At 43.4% G+C, this 11482-nt stretch overlaps 2 pseudogenes; one reads left to right on the top strand and one right to left on the bottom strand.

Moving 5' to 3' along the window:
- Nucleotides 1-4723: 4723 nt before the first annotated feature.
- Nucleotides 4724-4842, top strand: LOC112478012 (annotated as a pseudogene).
- A 5391-nt stretch (nt 4843-10233) lies between these two features.
- LOC112477952 lies at nt 10234-10352 on the bottom strand (annotated as a pseudogene).
- Nucleotides 10353-11482: the final 1130 nt, after the last annotated feature.

Here is an 11482-nt window from a genome sequence, read left to right as displayed (position 1 = left end):
AAGACTTGGGCCTCCTTGCGTGTCTTCTCAGTGGGGAAGCCCTTTGCCCTCTCAGTAGAGGAGCCGTGAGGCTTCCAAGCCTTGCCTTGCACTCCCCTTGGGCTCCTGGCTCGTGGGAGGCAGAGGTTGGTGAGAATTAATTGTAAAGTGCATTGAGAGGCACAAATGAAAACCAGTCCCGCGGCGGAGAGATTATTACTGTTGGCAATTTGGGTTTTCTGAAATAGCTCATAGGATATGACTGTGGCAGCCCAAACCCCAGAGGTGAGCTCAGGGCTGATAGATTTTCTGAGTGGCCCCATTTTGCTACAGTCTTCACGCCTCTCCTCCCTTCAGGGCCAGGGTTAGCAAGACCGAGAGGGGCCTGGGCTAGGAGCGTTGTCCCCTCAGAAGGCTGCAGATGCGAGGGCAGCTGAAGGCTGACCCCCATATTCTTGAGAGAAGATCCCCAGACTTCCCAGAATAATTTCCTTCTCACTTCACTGTTCCCTTCCCTGTCTGAAATGGCAGGTGACCTAAGTGGGAGCGGTGTGCAAATTGATTCGGAGGCGATCAATGGCTCGGGGCGCGGCCCTGGCTCGCTGCCGTGTCACTGATCCTCTCCAAATCGATTCACACACCGTTCCTTCTCAGCACACCTGCCACGTCAGATGGAGAGGGCTGAGTGAAGTGAGAAGGAAATTACATGTTCTTCGGGCCTTCGCCGCCGCCGCAGCTGCCACCACCGCCACCGCCTCTCTTCTCCCCACTCGCCCCCGCATTTCAGGCCGCCACCGCTTTCCTCCGGAATCTGGCGAGCCCTTTTTCATGCTCGTGGAGAAGGAACCCAGGAGGCGATGGAGCCGCAAGGACCCTGGCTTTGGCCCCACCACGTGGAGGACTCTACACCACGTGACTGAGTTCGCCCTCCCCCACACGTGTGGCTTCTAAGGCATCTGCTCAGGGCTTCTTATTTATTTACTTTCTTTAAAGAGACCATTGTGAACCAACTCGTAAACGGACCGCTGACTTGGTAGGCCCAGAGTCACTCAACATTTGAAATCAATTAACTTGAATTCATTTATTCATTCATTCATGGACTCACCCAGTCATTCAACGAGCCTCAGTGGAACCCACACTGCAGGGTGCGTGTCCACCCTGCATGACCAGAGACCAGGCCCGCTCCTCAGCGCTCTGAATTATCACCAAAACAATCTGCTTTGGAGAAGACAGAGTATGCTCACAGGAGTACCTTACAATAGCCCAAACCAACACAAATAAAGGGGACAAGTAAAATAAAGGAAAGATTCCTATAGCTATTTAATCAGACCTCATCGACTTGCTGCAGTTCTGTCAGTCTGCTGTTACTGGTTTTCTAGGAGACGAGGAGCTTGCACCAGCGCGTAAACAGACTGTGTCGCCAGCACGGTTTTTTCATAGCAAGACTTTCTTGCAATGAATGAAGGAAGCAGTGCATTTTACATTCCAGCACAAACTCCTAGACTGGCACTTTGAGTCAAGACCAACGTATTCATTAGTCACAGTAGGCAGAGTGTCTGGGTCCCACAATGCTTTCAGGGACTGTGAGAGACTGAATAATGCCCCTCCTCCAAGATGGCCACATTTTAATTCCCAGAACCTGAGAACATTACATAGCAAAAGGGACTTTGCGGATGTGATTACGTTAAGGATCTTCAGATGGAGAAATTATCCTGGCTTATCTGCATAGATCCAAAATAATCAGCAGGCTCCCTATAAGAGGGAGGCAAGAGAGGAAGGGTTAGAGAAGGAGATGCGGTCACGGAAGAAGTGTTCAGAGAGATGTGAAGATGTTAATGTGCTGGCTTTGAAGGTGGAAGAAGGGGCTATAAGCAAAGGAATGTGGGCAACCTCTGGAAGGTCAAAAAGGCAAAAACGAATTCTCCCCTAGTTGCCTCCCAGAGGAACCAAACCTGCCAACACCTTCAGTCCAATGAGATGGATTTTGGACTTCTGGCCTTCAGAATCGTAAGGTAATAAATTTGTGTTTTAAACTGCTAAGTTTCTGGTAATTCATTACAGCAGCAATAAAAAACTAACATGGGGCCCACAAAAAATGTTTTAATTTCTTTTTAGAAAAAATGAACGTTTAGGTTAAGGAAAATGTTTTAACTTATAATCTTAATATAGTCATTTTGAATTAATGCAATTGTAAAATAGAATTTTAAATTTTTTGATGGAGGAAGGGGGCCCACTAAGGCAAAAGTGCCAAGGCCCACAAAAGTCACAAAGAGACCTTCAAGTAGCAATGATCATGGGGATCCCCCTACCCCAACTCCTTTAGCAATTCTAGAAATCAGAAAACACAGATCTGATTTAGAACTAAACAATCCTTTTGACTACTGATCTTGAAACAGCCATTCTGGCTGTTTATTGTAAGTCCTTCAAAAACCAATATTCTTAAATAGAATTTTAAAGTGTGCTAAATTTATTTTCCAAAATACATCCAATGACATTTATAACAAGAAAGGCTGGGTCTGCTTTCTTCTCTCTCATACAGTCTTCTGTGGTGCAGAAGTGGGCTGCTCTGACAATTAGTGGTGTTTCCACATTCGTAAGTGAGGATTCCTTTTGTTTGAAAAGGCCCTTTGGAGATTTCCGGATTGCGTGGACGTTAAATAAACAAGTTCTTTAAAAAAAAAAAATTTTAATCTTGCTTCTGTCTATTCTTGAGCCTCTGAAATCAAGATTCCGCCACAGGCAGAGAACCCAAGTGACTCCTCTGAGCGCACTCTTTGACTAGCTGTCCGGGTTCTGACACATTCCTTTGCCAACAGCAAACAAGTGAGAATACTTCCAATGAGCAGTGGCACCTCTTCTCATTTGTAGAAGGGAGTGTCAGCCTGAAAATAGTGGCCAAGTGTTTTGACGCAAAAAGCAAGAATTTCAGGCCAACTGAGCCAAGGGGCCTATTCTTAGATGTGCATAGAAGGCTGAGAGGTCTCTGTGTGGGTTGTTGGAAAATGGTTAGGGATTTGCGACTTTTAAGTGTCTCTTGAAACTATTTAGAGATGAACAAGCCCCTGCAGGTTCCACTGATCGCAGATGTTTTCATTCCACCTGACCCTCAGAGTTCTTCTCAAACATCAGCTAGTTTCCGAGGTCCTCCCCAGTAATTCACTGACCAGTGGGGATCGATCCTTCTCACTCCTAACTACCCATGATCCCTTTATTCACTACTGTATACTTAGATGGTGTCTTAGTCCCTTCAGGCTACTATAAGAAAATACCACAGACTGGATAGCCCATAAACAACAGAAACCTACTTCTCGCAGTTCCGGAGATCATGGCGCCAGCGTGGTTCCCTTCTGGGGAAGGCCCTCTTCCTGGCTCACGGCAGGCGCCTCTTCTCCGTGTCCTCACATGGTGGAAGGGAGTAGGCACCTCCTCTCCTGAGCCTCTTTCGTAAGGCACTAATCCCATTCATGAGACTCTACCTCATGACTTATGCACCTCCAAAGGCCCCACCTCCTAATACCTAATACTTCCTAATTTGGGGGGATTAGGATATCAACATAGGAATTTGGGGGGGACTTAAACCTTCAGGCCATAGCAGATGCCATCCTCAGAAGCACTTTGCAGAGTATTCCTTTGCAGGGTCGTATCGACACGGTCGTCATCCTACTTGAGTTTTCAGAGGCGTTTGGTGTGGTTGACTGCTTCCTCTTCCTTTCTCCCCCAGACCTCTGTGCCATCTACTTCCTCAGTTCTCCTCACGCCTCACTGACTTCTTCTCACTCTCCTTCGGTGATTCTTCCTTCTCTAACAAACCTCTAAATGCTGAAGTACCTCAGGGATCTGTCTTTTGTTCTTTTCATCCTCTGTCCACATTCCCTCCCTATATGATTTTAGCTAGTTCCACAGCTTTATGATGACTGCCAAATGCCTGCCTCTAACCTGGACTTCTTCCTTGAGCTCCAGACTCATATTTCCAACTAGTCACTCAACGGCTCCACGTGGATATTGTGGTGGCTTTGTAACGTATTGTCTAGACTAAACTGAACTACATTTTCCAGGATTCAGTTAAGGTGGGCCTCAGAAAAGCTTCTTGAGAGATTTCAGAGGGTGGAAGGAAACCAGCAACTGTGCTGTAACTCACAGGTATTGTTCTCGATCTGTCAACTCACTTCTTAGCGTAAAGCAACAAGGAGGGCCTGCAACTGCTTTACCTTCCCCCGGATCTTCCTTCAGCTGCTCTGAATCATGAGTTGGGTGTGTGTTTACCTCCTGGACAAAGGACTCCAACTTCTGCAGGATACCCACTTTGAATATAGATATACATATATATTATATTCTAGTGGTTCTGCTTCTCTGGTTAAACTCTGAATGATACAGATATTTTAAAGGTATCTCAAATATCATGTGGCCCAAACAGAGTAGTTCCATGATCCTCCCCAACATGCTCCCCTCAGTTCTCCCCACTCCAGTCAATAGCATAGCAGTAGGGAAACTACAAAACAAATCCATCAATTGGTCCTATTAGCTCAATTTTCAAAATATATTGCCATTTTGATTGCTTCCTACCATTCTCACTGCTAAAACCCTGGTTCTAGCCACTTCATCTCTCACCTGCAACAATTTCTCAACTACACTTCCAGCTCCATTCATTGTCATTCATCCTCCACACAGTGGCCAGAGAATCTTCCTAGAGTTTAAATCACAACTCTTCTTTCCCTCCTTAAAACCTCCAATCGAAAGAAATCCAGTCTACAGCCATGCTACCCTGAACAAGCCCAATCCTGTCTGATCTCAGAAGCTAAGCAGGGTCGGGCCTGGTTAGTACTTGGATGGGAGACCACCTAGGAAGACCAGGTGCCGTAAGCGTAAAAAATTTTTAATAAATAAATAATAATAATAATAATAATAATAATAACAGTTTCTACAATAGACTCCAAGTTTCTTAAAAACTGAAATAAAATGCTTTTCATTGAAACTACTCTGAAAAGCAAATTGTTTGGTGAGTGTTTCTTAAAGCAAAAAAGAAAAGAAAGATTTTAGTAAATAAATAATAATAATAATAATAATAATAATAATAATAATAGATTGTAAGATGATGAGGTCCTTGCAATCTGTGAGGTCAACCAAGGGTTGCCACGCCTAAAAAATAAATAAATAAATAAAATGGAAAAATAAAGCAATTCCAAATCCTATAAGACTCTATACATTTTAGCCCCTGATGTTCCTTGGGCCTCATTTCCCCCACACTCGCCCACATATTCTCTATCTATATGTGTACCCCACTCTCAGACGTGCCTGTGCACACCCCAGAGCCTTGGCACCAGCTCTTCCTCCTACTTAGAATGCTTTCCCTGGCTCCTCACACTGGCTTCCTCCTTCTCACTGTTCAGGCCTCAATTCAAACATCACCTTTGCAGAGAGAGCCTCTCCACCCCCACTCTACCACATTGCCCTCGTTTGTCTTCATAGGACTTCTCGTGTGTGGCCCTGTCTTACTGATGTATTGCTGTCCATGGGTTTCTGGAGCATCGCCCCTCTCTGGAATAGAAGGTCTTTGAAGGCTGTTTCGCTGTTGCACTCTGAGAGCCAGAGTATACCTCATGTATAGTAGGAACATAATAAATACCTGTTGGCTAACTATTGGTAATATTGTCTTCTAACTGGTTCAACCTTTTTACCTCCCCAGTGACAGTTTATGCACCTTAGGAATCAAAACCACCTTCAGCGTCTTCCGCAGTGACTAGCACAGGACTGGGAGCATAGGTGGTAGGTTCTCAAAAAAGTTCACCACAGGAAGAATGGGGGTAACCACAGAAATCATCATTGGTGCCCTCTTCACCCCATTCCTCTCAGTAGTTCTTTCTTTTCTCTTGGCTTTGCCTCTTTGCTTTTTAAGAAATGCCTAAGAATGCTGGGCCAATCAGATGGGATTCTAGGCTAAGCTCTGTTGCTAACTAGGTGTAACTCTGGGCCAGTGGCCTTCTGTGGCTCTCAGTTCCTGTAACTCTAAAATGGGTGGAGACCATTCGGGGCATGTGAATGTCAGAAGAAGCCTGGTATACATTGGCAAGGAGTAGAGAGGGGCAGTGGACTCCAGAGACTTCCAGTGTGCCCACCTTCCTTCACACTATCTCTTACATCCATCAGACTTTTGTTTCTCTCTCTCCTTCTGCTTTAGACTAGACAGGGCCCTTTTGCCATTTCCTAGTTATCTCCTCAGAAAGATTCTGCAAGTCCCACTTCCTCCCTCATGTTGTCAGGAACTGCTGGAACCCTCAGTTAATGTCTACTCTCGTGAACAGTGCCAGCACCTGATGTCTGGGCCACCCTTTTGAACATCTGCCTCTCTACTCCCCTGAAATGCTACCTGTGTTCTGGTTTATAAAAAGGCAACAGAGGGTGGAGAGCTGAGGACTTGGTCACTCTCCAGACAACTCAGGGCAAAAGCACCATTATTTTCAACTTAAACTGCTTAAATAATTGCTCAACTGCATACTTCGGAATGTAATAGCAGAAGTGTTTTGTCTTACATCCTTCAAGACATGGCTATGAGAGCATCATGGCTCCAATTCCTTCAGAACACCATTCACTGAATAGAGGCGGCAAGCTTAGCGGAATAGGGGTATGGGGAAAGCTGCTACTCTATTTTGGGAGCTCCTATATTCACAAAAAACCGCAGCAGTAGATCTGATGTCCTGATGCCCTTAACATCTGAGCAAGAGCTGCTGGAACTCTATCAAACTGGAGATCTACTTGAAAAAAGCCTCATGGTTTGGGGAGATTGTGGCCCCTTCTACAATAACTACTTTGAGTCTGAGGCTCATGTTGGCATAAGAGCTACCAGGACCCCTGAAGGTGTTTTGTCAGCATGTCCTGGGGTCAGTCCCTAGCAGACTAAGCAGAGAGAAAGAGAGGTAAGTAAATAAGCATAATGGGCAGCCACCCAAACTGCTGGTTGGTGTCTCAACCAAGTTGCTCATCAATTATTCCGGAAACTGTCTCTTTGGACAGGTTGGGCAGAGCTGTAGCAACATCTTTTTGATAATGGGGTCACTGAGGAATTCCAAAATAACAATTTCTGTAACTATGCAGATTATACCATATTGTTAATTTCATGGTGTGTATTTACAGGATCACAAGGACAGGAGATGAGCCTTATAAGGGTGGCCCATTACATTCCTTGAAGTCTTTGTCATTCCTATCTGCCAGAGACCACAAACTAGCTGTATTGAAATTCTCATTCCCTTATCGCTTCCTCTGAAATTTGTCTGAAGTCAAAAGGAATGGGTTGCCCAATGTGGTTGGTGCAATGTGGTTGGTGCAAGAAGAGACTCAGGAGAAAGAATCTGAATCTACTTTGGGGTCCACAAAGACCAACATTCCCTTTCTTTTTACTAGGATTATAGAATGCTAGAGCTCACAAGGGATACAAGAGATGGTTTATGGGTTGAATTGTGTCTCTCCCCACCACCAACAAATTTATATGAAGTCTTAACTCCCAGTACCTCAGAATGCAACCTTTTTTGGAAAAAGGGTAATTGCAGATGTAAGTAGTTAAGTTGAGGTCACACTGGAGTAGGGTGGGCCCCTAATTTAATATGACTAGTGTCATTCTAAAAAGGGGAGATTTGGACACTGTTACACACACAGGAAGAATACCATGTGAACATGAAGTCAGAGATCAGCCACGGAATGCCAAAGATTGCCAGCAAACCACCAGAAACTAGAAGAGAAGTATAAACTAGATGTTCTATCAGAATCCTCAGAAGGAACAATCTTGCTGACACCTTGATCTGGGACTTCTAGAAGACTCCAGAACTGTGAGATAATGAATTTCTGCTATTTAAGCCCCAGTCTGTGTCACTTTGTTGAAGCAAATGAATACTCCTCTTCAACAGGAGTTCTCAGCAGGAGAATATTGACCCCACCAAGGAGCACTTGGCGATATTTGGAGACGTTCTTGGTTGTCGGAACTGGGAGGTGCTACTGGTATTCAGGAATGCTACTAGACATCCTACAATGCACAGAACAATCTCCCATGACAAAGAATTGTCTGACTCAAACGTCAGTAGTGCCAAGATGGAGGAAATTTCTTTTGAAGATACAGAAACTGAAGCCCAGAGAGTTTAAGTAATTCACAAGATCACTAAGAACCTTAGGACAAAGCTGGAACTAGGATCCAGAGTATCGGCCCAGATAGTGAGTAAGAAGAGATTACACCTAGCAAGAGCCCTGGGAAAACCATGTTCTAAGACACAGGCAGAGGAGGCAAAGAGGGAAGGAAGTGTTAGAAAGGAAAGAGGAGACCAAAGAGGATGCTCTCTCCAAGGCCAGTAGAAGGGGGGCTGCACAGAGTCCACTGCACAAGGAGCCCAAGCAAGAACTCTACACAGGGCTCATGGAACTTAGTGACAAGGATGTTGCTGAGTGGCCGTGAGGAGAGCAGCTCCATTGGTCCACAGAGTGGGGTCAGGAGGAGACAGAGTGAGACTGCTCTTGTGTAATCCCCTCCTTTTGAGTGTGAGCTGGACTTAGTGACTTGTTTCTAATAAATAAAACATGGCAAAAGTTATGGGATGTCACTGCCACGATTAGGCTATAAAAGACTATCACTATAGTTTTTTCACTCAGTGTCTCTCTCTTGCCCTCCCATTCACTCAGAGGGATGTCAGCTGCCATAAGTGAGCTGCCCTGTGGAGAGCCCACATGGCAAGAAACCAAGGGAGCAACTGAATCCTGTGAACAACCACTTGAGTGAGCTTGCAAACAGATCCACCCCCAATTAAGCCTTGAGATGACTATAGCTCCAGCCAATACCTTGCAGTCTTTGAAAATCCAAACCACACCCAGATTCCTCATCCACAGAGAATGTGAGATAATAAATGCTATTGCTTTAAGTCACTACATTTTGTGGTAATTTGTTACAAAGCAATAGCCAACCAAAGCAATAAGCAAGATAGGGTTACATTCACAAGGAATAAGAAAAGAAAATTTTCAAGCACATTTAAAGAACTTCTGGAGCCCTAATTTACAAACAGATTTGCTAAGTATGACATATTTATGTATTCATTTGATGAGTTTCTTAAGAACCTCTACTAGGTCAGATTCTTATTTGTATATATTCTCTATTTCTATTATAACACTTTTCAGACCCTGTGATGACTTTTTTTTTCAGATTTCCGTCTCTCCATTAAGCTATAAGATCTTTTCAATTTTTTATTTTTCAACTACAGTTGACATACAATATTATATTAGTTTCAGGTGTACAGTGTAATGGTTAGACATTTATATAACTTATGAAATGATTACCCCAATAAATCTAGTACCCACCTGACACCATAGTTATTACAATATTATTGACTATATTCCCTATGCTGTACTTTACATCCTCATGATTATTTTGTAACTACCAATTTGTACCTCTTAATCCCTTCACCCTCTCCACCCATCCCCCAAACTCCCCTCCCATTTGGCAACCATCAAAATGTTCTCTGTATCTATGAGTTTGTTTCTGTTTTGTTTGTTTTTTGATTCCATATATAAGTGAAACCATATGGCATTTGTCTTTCTCTGTCTGACTTATTTTACTCAGCATAATACCCTCTAGGTCTATCCATGTTGTTACAGATGGAAAGATTTCATTCTTTTTTATGGTTGGGTAATGTTCCATTGCATATATGTACCACTTCTTCTTTATCTATTTATCTCTTGATAGACACTTAGGTTGCTTCCATATACTGGCTATTATAAATAATGCTACAATGAACATATGGATGTATATGTCTTTTTTTTTAATTTTTATTTAAAACTTTAATATTCAATAATTTAATTTGTGGTTTGACTGTGATATGTATATGTCTTTTTGAATTAGTGTTTGGGATTTCTTTGGATAAATACTCAGAATTAGAATTACTGGGTCTTTCTTTATCTTTTGTTATAGCCTTTGTTTTAAGTCTATTTTGTCTGATGTAAGTAATTCTACCCCAGCTTTTTTGTTTTGTTTTGTTTTCTTTTTCATGAAACATATTTTTCCATCCCTTTATTTTCATTCTGTGTGTGTCTTTCAATCTGAAGTGAATCTCTTGTAGGCAGCATATGTAATAGTCTTGATTTCTTATCCATTCAGCCAGCCACCCTATATCTTTTGATTTGAGCATTTAATCCATTTACATTTAAAGTAATTTTTGATAGATATGTAGTTATTAAATTTTTATTATTCATGTTTTTTTCTTTTTCTTTCCTTTTTTTTTTTTTAAATGCCTACAGCACCTGGTATTCCAACGTGGTCTCCCATCCAATTACTAACCGGGCCCGACCCTACTTAGTTTCCAAGATCAGAAGAGATTGGGCACGTTCAGGGTGGCATGGTTGTAGCCTTTCTTCTTCTTCTTCTTAAAAAAACCCTTTTAACATTTATTATAATACTGGTTTGCTGGTTATGAACTCCTTTAGCTTTTTATCTGGGAAGCTCTTTTATCTGTCCCTTGATTCTAAGTAATAGCTTTGCTGGGTAGGGTAATCTTGGTTGTAGGTCCTTGATTTTCATCATTTTGAATATTTTGTGCCAATCCCTTCTGGCCTGCAAAATTTCTGTTGCAGGGAAAGGTCAGCCACTGTTTGTGTCCTGAGCTTGGAGGTGCCTGAGAGAGGCTAAGCTGCAAACTGAGGCTGACTGCTGCTAGTACTGGGATTAGGGCTACTTAGCAAGAGGTATAGGGCAGGCCAAGGCCAGATGCTGCTTGTTTGGGGCTTGTAAACCTTTGAGAGATTTTAGGAAAGTCTGCAGCTTTAGCCAAGACAGACTATTTGTATGGAAAAGCCACTGAAATTGGCTTGGGTGGACCTGCAAGTTGAGTTGGGTAGGATCTCAGGGAATCACCAGGATAGAACAAACAGTGTTAGTCAGATTGTTGGAGACTCAGATATGGTGCCCACCTGCATCTGTACCCTGTGCGGAGGGAGGTCTTAACAAAAAAACAATGGCTGTTCCAACCAACAGTTCTGTCTGGGAGAAAGCTGCCCCTTCAACCCTCCCCCTGAAGCCAGACAATTCAGTTTCTCCTCATATGTCCCTGGTACCTTTTGAGCTGCTGCCCTAGCATTGGAGCTCAGAGCAATTGAGTCCATCAGCAAATAAGTCTGTGCAAGGCCCTTTAAGAGGAATGCCTGAGACTCCAGCAGCCTTCTATATCACTCAGCCACAATCTCTGCTAGTTTTCACAGCTTAAAGTTTTGGGGACTTCTCTTCCTGGCACTGAAACCCTGGGCTCGGGAGACAGATATGGCACTGGGACCCCTCGATCGTCATGGGGGACTGCACAGCCAAGAGATCCCTCCTGATTTTTAACCACCACACATAGGACCAGCCCATTCTGCATAACCACCCCTCCTACCAGTCTCGAGGTGGCTTCCTCTATATATCCTTAGTTATAGGACTTCTAGAAGTTCAGCAAGACTTCAAGTGATTCTCAATGCTGGTTGTTCTCGAGTTTAGTTGTAATTTTCA

Source organism: Pteropus alecto, unplaced genomic scaffold, assembly GCF_000325575.1.
Source record: "Pteropus alecto unplaced genomic scaffold, ASM32557v1 scaffold131, whole genome shotgun sequence".
Lineage (NCBI taxonomy): Eukaryota > Metazoa > Chordata > Mammalia > Chiroptera > Pteropodidae > Pteropus > Pteropus alecto.
This window is presented reverse-complemented; position numbering and strand designations above follow the sequence as displayed.